Raw genomic sequence first — 16,085 nt, 5'->3', positions numbered from 1 at the left:
GTCAAACACACAATTTACTGGTTGAGTCTGGGACCAGGTGCAGTGATGGATTTTCTGGAGAGAGAAAAAAATGTGAAATAGAGGCATTTGCTGTTCCTGAACATACAGAGTAAATGTAGAACCAAGGCAGGACAACCATTATTACAGGCAGTAAAGGTGGTAATTGGAACAAAAGAACCAAATAAATACTGTCAAGAAGCCAAATATTGCTGCTCTGACAGTAATAGTGATGATCTGTGTACATAAAGTTGAGGATAAGTAACTAAACTAGAAGGGGGATTTTGATGAATGGCTTTTGACACTGATTTTTAAATTATTATGGAGAGACTTCCTCTCCAAAATGGCTAATGGAATAGCATCTTAATCAGATAGAGCACCTACGTGTAGTTTGCTCTGGGAGAGGCTGGATCTCTGTTAGATGCTGTTTCTTTACTGTTCCTTAGGTCATTGCTAAGGACATTAGGACTAACAAGATTATTTTATTAATATATTTTTTTCATTTAAAAACAGATTAAAATGGAGCAAGTTTATAAACATAAGAGATGTAACAGCAGTTTTAATGGCTAAAAGAATACAGTTAACATCTCCTGCAGTTCAAGTAGATAAGAAATCAGATGTTTCTTTTTTTAAAATTGGGTTTTAATTACACTTCTTCCATTTAAAAACATCATTAAAATAAGAGTGATATTTTACTCACAAATAAATTCCTGGGAATTATTCAGTTCTATTACTTATTTTTCATTAAATGGTGTTAGAAAAAGGAGGTGAAGGGATTCTGAAAAAGAGATTCACATGTTCCTGAAAGACCTAAACAAAAAGCTTTGCCTTTCCAATTTTTTTTTCTGAATTGTTTTTCCCTGTGCAATTTTGTCAGAATCATCCTGTCCGTGGGCATTTGCTTTGGACAAACAGGTATTTTCCAAGAGAAGGATGTCTGCACTTTGTCTGGATCAGTTTAAGTGCTTTTTCTTGTTTTAAAGATGTTTGAGTTCAGTGCTACTGAAAGCTGGGGAGGGTTTCTCTGTGCTCTGCTTGCCCTGTGGAGTATTTTCTTTTCCTCAGCAACCAGCAGAGCTCAGAGTCAGAATCCTGGCCTGCATGGACAGCCAGCTCATCTTGTCACTCACAGTTTTGTGCAGCTGTTTTTAAGGGATGAAATTTTCCTGAGAAGACTTAACTAAGCTCATTCTAGTGAGGTTTGTAGTGGATATTGGATAGATTTTAAGGCAAATTCGCTATATTCTCTATGATTCTACATTACCATTGTCTTTCACAATCTAATCTATACTAGTAGCAGGATTTGTAGTAGAGTGTCTGGAACCCCATTATTTTTTCCTCTTTGAAATGAAGTCTCTACTCTTGGGTGGGGGTTGATAATGATTGGATAGTGGTAAGAGCGTTGCACTGGAAGGGATCATGGCAGGAAGGGTTTCATGGAGAGAGAGATTTTGCACCATTTACAGAAAACAATTACACTGTAATTTTCTAGAAAATCTTTCCCTAGCTATAGCTTCTGGATAAAGAATCCCTCCCCACAGTTCTTAGCCCATTTTGGATCTTTCTTATCACAGAATCTCTATTATAATATTATACAACTTAGGATTTGTTTCTGATGAATCTGGGTTTGATTTATGAGCTGATTTCAGCATTTGAATCAAGCCTTTGACTGGTATGAAGTCAAGCTCTAGGGGAAGAATGTAAATATGTTCCTACTGCAGCCTAATCCTGCATGGAGAAGGAAGAGATACATTCTTTATTAACAGGTGCTGTGCCTTGTGTCTGGGTTGAACAAATATCTTAAGCCTAGAGATAGGACCATTCTTGTATAAAGAAAGCAAATAAAACTGAGCATAAAACTAGAATAATTTTTATTTTTATTTTTTTTAAAGTGGATGGTTAGTTCTTAATCAGACTTTTTTCATTTATAATACCTATTTAAAATGTGCATTTATATTATATTTAATTTGTCTCCTGCTTGCATGCATGTAATGATCTAGTACTTAGTAACAGTGCAGGGGGGGTTTACTGTGGCTGGATGCCTCCCTGCCTCCCTCAACCAGACAGTGGGAGAAAGTATAATGAAAGATTTATGGGTTGAGATAAGGACAGGGAGAGATCACTCACCCATTACCATCCCAGGCAAAAGAGTTGACTTGGTGACAAATGAATTTAGTTTATTACCAATCACATCAGAGTAGGATAATGAGAAATAAAGCCAAATCTTAAAACGCCTTCCCACCACCCCTACCTTCTTTCTGGCCTCAATTTTATTCCCAATTTTCCATCCCTGCTCCTCCCTGTCAGCACAGGGGGACAGGGAATGGGGGCTGCAGTCAGTTCATCAGTTCATCATACACTGTCTCTGCTGTTCCTTCCTCCTCAGGGGGAGCACTCCTTACACTCTTCCCCTGCTCCAACCTGGGGGCCATGCAATGGGAGACACTCCATGAACTTCTCCCACATGGGTCCTTTCCATGGGGTCAGTCCCTCAGGAACATGTTCCAGCATGGGTCAAAAGTCCTTCCAGCAAACTTGCTCCAGAGTGGGCTCCTCTCTGCATGGGACCACACTGGAGTTTAGGGTTGTACAGATCTAACCATTGCAAAACAGATCTTGTGTGGTGTTGTCCCATACAAATCATGTCAATGCAATGACAAATGCCATTGAGCTGAGGTTGAAATAAAGGAATTAACAAAGTAAGAACCTCAGTATCTTCTATTTTACATCTCACTGATCTGGAAGAATCTTTGCTGTAGCAAGATGTGCTTAGGGGCATGAGACTAAGCATGTGGCACCATCATTGAAGTAATTACTCATCAGTTATGAATATAATGTAATTCAAGCTTCTTTTCTCAGTTGTGTCACTGAATAGCTGTGCATTAATACCTCATCTCTCTGTGTTTCTGTATCTCCATCTTTTATAATATAATTACTTTCTCTAACAAAATATTCTGAGACCCTCTAAAAAATGCCGCGTGTAAGGTGCCGAGCGCTGCTGCAGCGCTCGGTAAACTGGATCCACAGCAAACAGTATGAAATACGCCTTGGAGAATCCTAATTAATTTAGAACCACAGTAAACAAATGGCTTGTCACTTTCAGTTTATATAAGTATAAAAAAAAGTGGAGGTTGGGGTTAGAAACACTCGCAAGAACATATGCTTAACAAACCACAGTAAGCAGAACAAACCAGAGAAAGTCTAAGCAGAAGCAGAGATAACCCTGGCACCATCAGCAGATTGTATGGCTACGGTCCAGAATGCAAACAGAAGATTGTTCAAACAAGTCATTCATATATTTAATTAACTGTGGCACAGTGTTCCAATCATGAGAGGTTATTTTAATATTGTGCAAATGCCATACTAACCACATGCTCGCCCCTGCTCTTCTGAGATAACAGCAAAACTCCCACTGACTAAAACAGGAGCAAGACAGGACACTGAATATTGAAAATTGGGGGTTATAGTGGGTACCATTAAATCTTCAAATCTGTGAAAACAGCAGACTGAACAGAGCAGAATATGTACTATTTAAATAGAAATTGTAGCAACTTATTATCTTTTTATACCCTGAACTCCTAACAAAAGCATTTGGGTAACTCTGGGAAATTTTGTATGTTCAATCTTCAAAGGGGTGTGTCTATTTCTTTAGAATACATGAGGTGTGTATATCCTGTGTGTACACAAACACACACAAGTGTTTGTGCTGAGGGGAAAGTCAGCGTGGTCTGTTTTCTGTTCTGGCCACCAGGCTGTGGTTGAACAGGCACGGCTGGGATGGCACAGCCCCTGTGACTGCGCACGGGAGCTCTGCTGCCTCCCGTGCCTTGGAGAGGGAACAGGAGGAGACTGTGGTTTGTTTGTTGGTTTTAGTGTAAAGCAGAGGTAGGACTGAGAAGAGGCACACATCTGTATGGTGTCTCCAGCAAACTCAGCTGGAGCTGGGCTGGATCAGGGCGTAGAGGGGCTGGTGATGGAACACACGGGGAGAAAAGCTGATCAGAGCAAGCCAGACCTGCTTAGTCCAGGTGTGGTTTTGCAGCCCACTAGACCCAGTCTGTGGGTTAGCACCAGTAAGGCTGAAAACTAACCCACCCCCCAAAAATTAGTTTTGAGCCCTATAAGTGAAACTAGACAGATGAGAGAACTTCCAGGGCTCAAAACTAATTTTGAGCCCTTTGGAGTGCTGGTACAGGAACTGGGGGAACCCAGGACAGCAGAGCCAATGCTTTTGGAGGCTGTGTGGTTTGAATCAGTGACAAAGCCCTGCTGGCAGTCCCACAGCAGTGGTAGAGCCAGACTGGGAGCAGGCAGGAGGAGCTGAAGAGAAGGAGGGGAGAAGGGGATAGTGACAGTCCCAGGAAGTGAGAGACCAAAAGTTGGGCAAGTGAAGTCAAGTGCTGAATCCAGTGACTGTCAAACACTGCCAGTTTTCTAAAGCAAAGGTGCAATTGTTAAAACGTTGGAAAGAGTTGGTCTGTACAGCTCCATTGAATCATTAGGCTAAAGGTCAACTCTATTGCTTAATGCTGTAGACAAGAGGAATTCCGAAATAGATTTGAATGTCTTAGCCCTGCTTAAGTGTTGTTTGCCATTTCTCCCTCTTCAAGGACAGAGTTCAATTGCCTAATTTAAGGTACTTAAAGTTGTCAGCTTTGGTAAAACCTTATTTAAATAAGAAAGATGTTGTCATAATTCCTTATTCTGAAAAAAAACACTGTCAGACTTTTTCCTCAATCAAAAATAAGTAGATTGTTTGAAGAGGAGTTTAAATCTCTGGTTTTCCAAGGTGAAGAGGCAAATTTACACTCCTGTCTAAGTGCAAAACTATGCAAGATGTGTGAATCTGTGGCTACTTTGAAACAATTGCATTGATAATCCTACCTGTCAAGATTTATGTGTGCTTAAGGTAGTCACCCATCAGAAGTAAGATTATATTAACTATTAGTAGTATTTTTCAAATATATAAACGATTAGACAAGACTTATGTGTAAATTTGCAAAAAAAAAAAACCCTATGATTTTATCCTTCTAAGGGAATATTTGCAGTCTCTGACTCAGCCAGGGAATGAACCTGAATTTTTGTCTAAGTTTGGTGAAATTTTCAGGATACAGGCTGCTTCCCTCCTGTTGTTGAAGGTATAACTATTCCACATCAAATAGCACAGGTCTGTCAGGAAGGAATGAGAGGCAACATGCCCAACCAAATTACAGAGGCTGATTTAGGTGGTAGAGAGGTGACCTGAGTCCTGAATGTCATCATGCATCACGGAAAGAAGTAACTGCTCAGCCATGAAGCTCTGCCATGAATTCTCTCAGAAGAAAGAGTGTTCACCTGCTCAGAAACTTGGTTATTAGAACATTTTTGGGAGGCAGGACATAGGTGTCTAAGCAAGAAAGGGAATTAAACTCAGGTCATGTTAATAAAGATTAGTTTATTGTGCGGGGGGAAAAAAAGCATGGATTAATTTCTTCTCTTTTGGAAAGAAACAAGTTATTCTGTGCTTTAACAACAGACTTGGGCAGGAAATATTTCTGCTTGGGTTTCCTTACGTGTTTTGGCTTAGCCACCAAACCGAAAAAGCAATTATTTGTACAACATCAGTCATCACTGTTATGGGAATAGATATGTCACATTTTATAAGAAACAGATAATATTTTCTGGTTCTTCAAGGAAAGGGAGGCAGAAAGAAAGCAGTTCCTTGCAGGTGCAAAGAGGTCAGGAATGCTGCAACAATTACAGGCAGCGAGTAACTCATGGGCAGAGTGAGGGGACTGTCAAATATTCCAAGAGGGTTTTTGGAATGACCTGAGGAGTGGGAATCTTGTGGTGCCACAGCAAACTGGATGAACTTGGCTTGCCTAAAGTAGCATAAGGAGGGGGGGCTGAGATGGAGAGTGATTTTCTGTCTGTAAATGTATCACAGGAATAAAGACAGTGAATGGCAAAGAGGTGTTTAATGAGAAGGATGATGATGGCATAGTGGCAGATAGCTATCATCAGGCTTGAAGAAAAGCAGGGCAGAAATTAGAGGATTTCTGACCATAAGAATGGTGATTTCTGGAATAGTCTTTCAGGTGGAACAGTGGGCAGAACCAGACTAGTTTTGTGATGAACTTTGAAAACTTTGTGGATGATCTTATGCAATGAAAATGTCTGTAACAGTCTGTGATTGGACTTGATGACCAAGATTCTGCTTTCATGCCTTTATTTTTGCATCAGGTGTTTGAATTTATGCAAAATAAATGTAAATGTAATGAGTAGTTTATCAACTCACCTTGTGACTTCTTCCCAGCTTTGATGGACTCTGTAAAAGTCACTGAACCAATATTAATCAACAGATTCAATAGCATCCAAAAATTGTTGTTTTCATTCCAGTGTTTTAATTTTAGCTACTTTTAATCTTATCACTGCTTTCAAAATGTATATATCCAGACTTTTACATTACTATATTCTTAAGCACCACAATTCTACACTATTTTCTGTAAATCAGTCATTTTACTGTATTTTCCCAGAGCAAATACTGTCACTTAGACATCTTTGCCGACTTTTTTTAGCTGCAGCTATTTAAAATACTACATTTTTCCTCAAACTTTGGTCTCCCCAACCTCTTATATCTCTTCCAAATGATTATACTAGAAACAAATACACAGTACAATCTACCCCAGGCATAACTAATGCTCGATGGGAGTTGGAAGGACTCACCCTTCAGAAGGCACCATCGTGTTATCTGAAGATAGAAAAATGTAGATTTTCTCAAAATCAGCGTCTATATGTACATTTAAAGATTAAAATAATCCAGACATCTTAAATTAGTCACAGCTTTTTTAAACAGTGATAAACACAAGAGATTTTCATGGTCATTAGGGGGGCAATTGCCACATACACAGATTCAATTACAGCTCCTTCATGAATGACCATGAATATTGGAGGTAGAGAGAGCATGACTGATGGGTTTCTAACCCCAGGCAAAGTTTCAGGGCCAAATCTAGAATGTTTCCCTGGAAAGTTTTTTCCCTCATTAACACTGTAAATCAATTAGAGATTGAGGGATTGGCTTTCCTCTGTAAACTGTGTACAGTCATGGGTTTGTGTGCACATATTGGCAGTTCCTTCTGTAATGTATCATCACTGTTGATTCAGATTGGAATTATATTTTTCTGGTGCTCAGATCACTTCAGTAATCTCAATTCTGACTCCCTCTCCTTGCCATGATGACTAACTAGGTCTTTAGAAAGCTTTATTTCTCTGTTTGAAGCAAGTCATTAACTTTCAGTAGGCAGGCAAACTGCTTTCTGCACCGAAGGCAGAACTGTTGGACAGTATCTTTCTGAAGAGAACAGCAAAGCACAGTATGTGAGGACACATTGTTTATATGTATTTAAAGGTTATCACATCCTATTCACTATATGAATAGCCCCAACTGACATTTTCTGTCTCTTCTCAAGCGATGCATGTCTTGTTCATTGTGCTATGCAGAGTCAGCTGTCAGGCACTGCATCAAGGGACCAAAAGCTATTTTCTTTCACTGTTTTGTTTGCACTTCAACTAAAAAGCTTTGGATCTTATGATTTCTTTGCAATACAAAAAATAATATACAACCAAGGATAGCAACTTTTAGCAGACGAAGAAATTCCACAGCGCTTTATTTCACTTTTCAGCCGTGCCATTATAGAATAGTGAATGGGAAAGGAGAGCTGGATTTGGAATTATTTTAAAAAGCCTTTTGTTAGCAAACAGGGTCTAAGTTATCCAAGCCTTTAATCTCAATTAAAGTTATAAAGAACTTTATAAAGGAAAGATGAAGATATGTTTGATTTTATGCTTACGTTGTTGCTGTAAAAGACCTGTCCAAGTCAGCCTTGCTGGACCAAGTGGCAAAGTCCCACTGTGTGCAGATTGTTGACTTGGGGTGGCAGCAGTGCCCAACAGTCTCAATTTCAATTAGGAAATATGGCGGTGGGAGCAAGAGTTGCACTTTAAACACACATTGTAAGTGTTCCTTTACAGAGCAAAAACCTCTGAGAGAAATGCCAACCAGGAAAAAGTGAAGTGTCATGTTAATCCATTAAATACCTGTTCAACAGCTGATGGATGCTAATTTAATTAAAATGCTTCATATTTTTAATGTAATACAATTACAAGGTATTCCGTGAGGTAAAGTGAGTCAGTAGATGACAGAAAGTTTTAGTAAAAAAAAATTTTCAGAACATAATTGCAATTTTTCCGAACATACATTGATTTTAGAATTAGTATTCATTTTGTATCAGTGAAACATATAATATAGATATTTCCATGCTGCTCTTTCCCAAATGCATTTGTTTTGCTTAGGAAAGTGATATAAGCATTATTTAGCTAAGAACATTTGTGATACTAACAGAGCTTTTCCTAGTTTAAGCTAAAACTGGACAGTAATGGTTCTAAAGGCTTTTTTTCTCAGCCCTGGAACTAAATGAATATCTTTTTTCCCTTTCTTTGCACGGCCAGAGTTGAGCTCTGCATGTGTAGCTGTGAACACACAGAATATTCTGTTTCAGATAGCGATCCTAATGTAGTGGCTGAATTCTTAATGCCTTTCCTTGTTTCAGTAGCTTTAGTTCCAAAAGCTGCAGAATTTGATCTATCCAGCAGCTTGACAGCTTTTAACCGTTTGTCTAATGAGCACATCAAGAAAGGGAACTGTATATCAGATGGAGCAGCTATAAAATAACTGCCTTGTTCAAAAGGTGAATTTTATCTATCCATTTTTATAGAGTTTCTGTTCTAACAGAAAGGGAGTGATAGGAATTTCCAGTTTTAATGAATAGGAAGGAGATGTGAGGTGATTTAAAAGAAAAAAAAAAAAGGTACTGCAAAGGAACTTTAGCAAAAGTCCCCCAAAACTTTTATCGTAATAAGACATGTTGCATTCAGTGCCATCAAAAGGGTTACCTGCATTTTTAGCTGATTTTTTAAAGTTCTGTTTTGGAAAACATACAGTAAGCAAGCACATCAGCTGCTGAGGAAAAATCAAAGCTATTCACTGCAAATTGGGTAAGGCCAAACTAGAGGGTGTCTTATTAATGACATAAATTATCTTCTTTATATTTAATCTGCTTAGAAGAAAAAAATAACTCAATAAGTTTAAACTTTTTTAAAAGGTATTTCTTTCGGACATTTTATTGCATGAATGCTGAGGATTTCTAATCATACCAAAACTGATCACGTGAGGTAGCAAGGTCACCTCAGTCCTTGCTGTTTTTTCTGGTGGGGCATTCTTCAAATCATTGTTTTCCCTGAGTGAGAGTTGCAGAAACATCCTAAAACATTTACAGGAGCATTATTATGAGAAATTACAGAATTGCAGTATGTTGCTATTATTAAGTTTAATTTTTTTGAACACAAAAGATTCCCATCATGTGATTCAGCTTAAGTTCTGAAAAGGTGCCTGTTCATTTCTACTTCTGAAATGATTTTAGGCAAAGCAAATTCTTTAGACTGTGATATGGATGCAACACAGACACACACATGCCCTGAGTTATCACCTCAGAAAAATAGAAATCTTTAGACAGCCTCATTCCTTGAGATATAAAACTGAAATGCAGAATAAGGACTGTTCAGGAGTGTGAAAGGAAGAGGCAACTGAGGGGTCTGATTAAGCAGCCTTTTGAATTCTCTTTTTCTAATGGGGGTGATGAAAACACACTTTGTGTAGAGTTTTGTTGCGACTCAGCCTGCCATGAAGCTGTTTGGATTTAGGATTATGCCCACATTATTCATATTGCCAAAAACATCAAAACAGGAACAAAGGGAAAGCTAACCTTGAATTTTCAGCATGTATTTCAGTCCTTGTAAACAAGTTACCATGGAGATAGAAGCCATGTGAACTGCTGTCTTCCTCGTAACTGCTGTAGACTTTGGACTGGCAAGAAAATGTGACATGGCATTGGTGCCATGTGTGACAAAAAAAAACTTATTTCAAATGCTGCACTTAAGCATTTGCAACACTACTAAGTGAAAGCTTAGAAATTGCTTAAAAGCATTGAATTGCTTAAAAAATAGGCAAGATAAGTGAGAGGCAAAGCTTTACCTGTTTCACTTTTCCAAATTAAATAATATTCTATCAGAAAAGAGGATGCAAGGTCACAATGCCTGTCTTGCTAGCAAGATGAGTCTGCAAAGACAGATTGCAGTTTAAAGTAGTTTTCACTAGGAAATGACTTCAAAGAAGCTGAAGTTATGACACAAAAAGAGTTCTTAAAAAGGAACAAAAATATCCTTGTCATTGATTCTGTTGTTGCTGTTCATATATTTTGAATAGAGCTGCAATTGTCATGTCAGAAATCAACCATCATACTCACTACCTTACTTATATGGACAGAAAAGGATAAATACAAAGAAATTTGAAGCTTTTACTCATTCTTCAGATTTCCAGATTTTGCTCAAGAAAGTCTTTTGTTTGCTAGCTCAGTAGATTTATTGTTAAAACCACGAGTTCTGATCATCATCATCAATAATCCTCTCTGTACACAGCCACTAATTGCTTAAATCACATTATTCCTTTATATCCTGTAGATAAAAAAGGATAAACACATCCAGCCTCTAGAACAATAGCTATGACACAAGAGGCTTGTGAGCAAAACCATATTGTAGGTGTCAAAAATGGGATGGATTTTAATACTGTAGTCATTAGTGCAAATAAATAGTGATAACATAAAAGCTGTGGTCTAGTCTCTAATTTTCCTTTTGTTACTCCAGTTTGAAGTCATTATTTCCTTTCACAGCATTGAAGAGTAGAAATTAGAACTTCTGTGACATGTCCTGGGATTCTGCTGTTAAGCTGATAAAATAGATGCTTGAGGACAGGAATTGTCTTTTAATCCATACTTTTTTTCTCTTAGTTTTCTTTCCTTTTGCAAATGTTGTTTTCTAACAATGTAATTATCCAGTTTTCTTCCTTTTCTGACTTTTATTCTCTTTTTCCTGATTTAACTCTTTTAATTCCTTCCTTTTCCCATTAGTTCCTTCTGCTGTCTCTCCTTTATTATTTTTTTTCTTAGATGTCATCTATTTTAATTAGTTTGCTTCTTATCTCCTGCCATAAGTCCTGATCCTAAGGCCACTGAAATCCATGGCAACATTCCCTGATTACAGTAACAGTTGGCCCTTATTTCTTTTATTGATGGCACTTTCAGAAATCATCAGTTCTACTTGAACAGTTTAGGCAGTGGAACCAAATTGTCACTGTAAGATAAACGAGTAGGAAAATATTCTGTTACAAATGCCCAGAGTTTATAGTTTTATAGAATCAAGTAGACATAGAACAAACCAATAGTCTGGATCAAAGCAGTTTCTTATAGAATAAAAAGATAGCACATTAAAATCAAATGTCTTCATAAATAGAAGTCAATGAAAAATGTATATTTCTGTAAAAAAATAAAATCAGCCATTACATGACATACTGTTAATAATTCTAGGTAATTTGCTTGTAAGGCTCTGAGAATCTTGCTGCCAAAGAAACTGTCTGGCCGTGTTTACTGACAGCTCCCCTGTGTTATAATGCAAGCAATATTTTTCCTACCCAAAACAAAGCGATTAAAATTATATTTTCCCAAGCTGTATGGAAATACACTAATTTGTAACTTTCTAAAGCTAACACATTTATGCTTCAGAGATACATAATTTAGTAACAAACAGCAGACTGAATTTTGATCAGGTTTAAAAAATGTGTACAATAGCCTTCAGACTTCAAATGAGCTGAAAAGGCTCCCTTGGTATTTTCTTCAATCTGAAATTTAAGGGGTAACTTTTTTTCTTGAAGATTTCTTTAAAAGGTAATGAACAACTCAAAAAAGCCTGTTTATTATTGCTGCTACCCAGATACCTTGTTAATGAAGCTTTCTATTTCAGTCCAAGGGCTGGCTTCCATAATGGTTTCTTGCATAAGTGATGCAAACTGTTCCACTTGTCTTACGCTGCTCTCGTTTACATAATGGAGGAGTTGAATAAATTAGAAACATACCTCAATCAAGTATTCTATAAAAGTCTATCAGCTTCTTGGTTAGGAATTTGCTGTAGCATTTTCAAGTCTTGGAGGAATGAGGAAGGTACAATTCAAAAGATTAAGAAGTTTTGCCATTAATGGATCAGAGGCTGTACAAAGCAGGCAGTTACCTAAATATCAGCCTGATGCCTACACTGGACTTCGTATGTTTTAGATATGAAAAGCTTCTGAATTATGAGGTACTTTTAGAAGTAAAAGCTCAGATGTGGTGAATCCCATACCTTATTAGCTGTAACACAGGAAAAGGGAATAATGTGCATTGTGTTCTAAAGAAGAGGTATTGTGGGAACTGCTCTGCAGACAAGAAATTTTTACATGAACAAGTCTGGCAAAACTGTGTGACTGATTGTGGGTCAAATCTTATTTTCAGAAGCTCTAAACCTAATGCCCATGGGTTGGCAAAGCAGGCATTTGCTAATAAAAATGGATTTCATATCCAATACCATCAGGAGTGCTACAGAAGTCTTTGTATAGGAACACAGAACCCCTGTTCTGCTCAGATTGGACTATTTCAAGTTTGACCCCCTTTCTAGCCTCCCCAAATTCTTTTGTGGAATTCTGATCTGTCTTCTCTCCTGTAGGTCAGTTATTAATCCAAATAAAACCAGTAATAATAACTTTGTATGCACTTTTGTTGCTTGCATGCCTGATAACTTCAGGAGGTTCAGGAATTTGTTGTGCAAGTGTGTAGGCAGTGCCAGGACATACATGTCATGAGGGAAGCAGAGAAATGACAGCCCATCATAACTGTTCAAATTACTGTCTTACCACATGTCCGTGATTTCAGTAGCTAAATATTTCCTTTCTAAATTTATTTTATAAAGAAGTGGTTCCTCTCCTGTTTCTTTCTTTTTTCTTTTTTTTTTTTTTTTTAATAATGCTGTCGATTCATCCCTTAACATTAAGCAGCTACGTTGGTGCCAAAATTAGTTCTTAGTCACTCTGACTGTATTTGAAGAGAAGTTTGGATCATGAATTATTATGTCTCAGTACATGAAACTAGCAGGGCACTTAAATGCAGAGCAGTTAAGAGGCAGGAATTCAGTCACTTCTCACTGTGTTTACTCCTAACCCAATGCTGTAGAAAGAACAACTCTGGAATTTACAGCATGGGTGATTCTCTCTTCTATGCATTTCTGACTCTTTAATACTATATCAATTTCTATATACTATAAGGAGAAGAAAACTGTCCGTTGTAGATCTGAGAATGGAAATTTCAAATGCTTTCAGGCTCCATCTCTTATCAAGGGATGGGTTGAAAATTCCAGACTTGAGATTCGTTTATAATTAAAATCAGAATATTGCAGGTCTCCCTTTAACCATTAATGGAGGTTGAAATACCATGTTTGCAAAACCTTTAGAAATAATTGAATAAACCAGATGTGTTTATTTTTAACAGGATGTTATGGTACCTGCATACAGCAAGAGGGCTAACATAACTCAGACACTGAATCTGGAATACTGTCTGTCTTCCAGCAGTAAATACTAAAGTACAGTGTGTTTTATGGTCAGATATATTCACACATATCTGACCATAAATCGGTGCCTCAAGCTTCCCTCAAGGAAAGTTGAAAGAGTGCATCTCACAAGAGAGAAAAATGCATTTAAAATTACTGCAGCTATAAAACAAACTGACATAACCCAAAGCAACAAATATGGGGAAGGAAATCTTCTGGGGCCACATCAGTACTCTGAGATGATTTCCACTTTTTTGGTTTTATTTCCTATCAGTGATCCAGTGTGGCTTACAAATGGAATAAAATCTATTCATTATTTCCCTGATATTCAAGCAGCTGCATCCCTTCTTTGGAGTCCTTCTCTTACAGAAGCAGCAGAACACAGAGCTCAAAGAAAAGGACACTTGATCCCTTTCCTTGAAGATTTTTTTCTTTTGCATTCAGACATGTGTCCAATTCAGTTTGCTGTAGATACTTTATCATTTGCAGGTGCTTCACAAATTTTGGGAGCATGAAGGAAGAAGGTGGAGAAGCTAGAATGGTTTTGCTATAAACAAAGTGGGATTGTAAATCCTCATTTGAGGTAAAAGAACTGAGCCAGTTTTATCTAGATTATGCTCTAAATCTCTCCCAGCACCATTTCCTCATTTGAAGCTCCATCTGCAACAGTTTGCACTGCTCAAATTACATTATAATACAGCTTATTTCATTATAACTGCATTTAATTGATGCTACTCACTTAAGATTTTATCACTTCTACTGATTCTCAGTGGCATTAAGCGAGAAGGCTGGGCAATTTGGATGTAATTCAGTTTTTTACTACATGTTTTAGACCCATTTATCATTTATTGCTGTTACCAAGATGGTGGTGCATGTAACTGTAGAAGGCTAAATCATGAACGAAGCAGAAGTGCTTTGGAATTATGCTGAAATTAAAAAAAAAATATTCTAAAGTCACATGATGCTAACTTATGGCCATACTTAATACCTTAATGTGATTTTTTTAATCATCACTGAATTTTTGAACCCTAGGAATCAGCTTTCTGTCTTGAAGATATTGCTTCCTAATAGGACCAATACCAAGCTAACACATTCTAGTAGGAGCTAGAAAAGAAGAAGCAGTTTTGTAAAGAAGCTATCCTTGAAACCAATATTTAGTAGTACTCACAAAAGGGTTAGGTGTGTGTGGATAGTGAGAATTTAGAGCCAATACCTCAAATAATTAAACCCTTGTCACATTATGGCGCTGGTGATTGAATAAGATTATGAGAAAACTGTGTGCTCTATCTTGCCTTGATATTGTGTTGTAAAATTCACCTTTGAAGCACAGGGATTTCAGACATTAATGAGCCATTGTCATCAAGGTGGACATATTTACACCTGCAAAGGAGTGGGAATATCACCCAGTAAAGTAGAGGATAAAAGCATGTAGCTGAGTTACAGGAGCTTCTTTGTTGCACTGGTTGGTTTTCTGCTTATTTTGGTTGTGTTGGTTGTTTTTCTGATTAAGACATTCTGTTTGTTCTGATTACTTCTAAGTGGCAGCTGGCTCTCTCTTCCACCTGAAACCTGAAGGTAGAATTCCTGCTTTGCTTTCTAAATGGAAGAGCACTTTCCTACCAGTCATCTTCTCATGTGGGTGGGTTTAAGTTAAGAAAGCATCGCTTGCTTTTTGTGTTCATAATTTAAGTAAATTGAAAGGTCAGGTTACGGGATATCAAATAGTTCTAATATTTTTAATTTTTCCTCTCATTTTAAACATGCTTTTTTTGAATGCAGGAGTGAAAAAAAGAGCTAATTCAGGTCTATAGCCTTGCATAATGGCTACTAATGGAAATACATCTCTTAATTAGATATTCATCTTCAGTCATATAGTAAAATATACATTGATGTTTTTAATGCACATCATTGCATTTTCAGAAAACACATGTAGGAAACAAGTCTTGTCTTTCCTAACTTTCTTCCTCCACACTGTGTGAACCTTTGTGAGCTCAAAGGCTCTGTGAGTGCTAAGTCATGTTGTGTGCCCAGGAGAAGGCACAGAAGGAAAAACCCCACCCAAACCCAAAGCTTTACTCTTACATTATTTCTCTCTGCACCACTGCAATCTGACCCTTGTGAAAGTTCAAACAGCAGCTGCCCAGGGGATTTCTGGCATCCAGACAACTTCAGAGCTGCTGAGAGAATCTATCCATCACCCAGCATCTCCTGAAAATATCAGTGGGTAGACTCAGACTAGGCTTGGTGAAGACATTAGAGTTCAATAATGTCTTTTCATTTCCATGACAGGCTAGTTTATATAAGATTAGGTTCAGCTTTATTTGTTAAAATTCTGCCCAAAATGGAGAGGCTCTCATTGATTTTTCTGTTCACCCAATACTGTTGTTGCTAAGTTCTTTCCATCTTAATTGTCATTTTAAAAAATTGGTTATGACTCCAGACAGTCCCATGTCTTCCTGAGAGATGTTGTTGTTATATTTAATGGCAGGCTGTTAAGAGTGTAATGGCTTTGGATTGTGGCTGAGTTATTCAGCAACAAATGGAGATAAGATATGCAGTGAAATAGCAAGAATTACCTGCTGCTGTAA

The sequence above is a fragment of the Pseudopipra pipra genome, chromosome 15, assembly GCF_036250125.1.
Source record: "Pseudopipra pipra isolate bDixPip1 chromosome 15, bDixPip1.hap1, whole genome shotgun sequence".
Taxonomy (NCBI): Eukaryota; Metazoa; Chordata; class Aves; order Passeriformes; family Pipridae; genus Pseudopipra; species Pseudopipra pipra.
Note: the sequence above shows the minus strand (reverse complement) of the source record.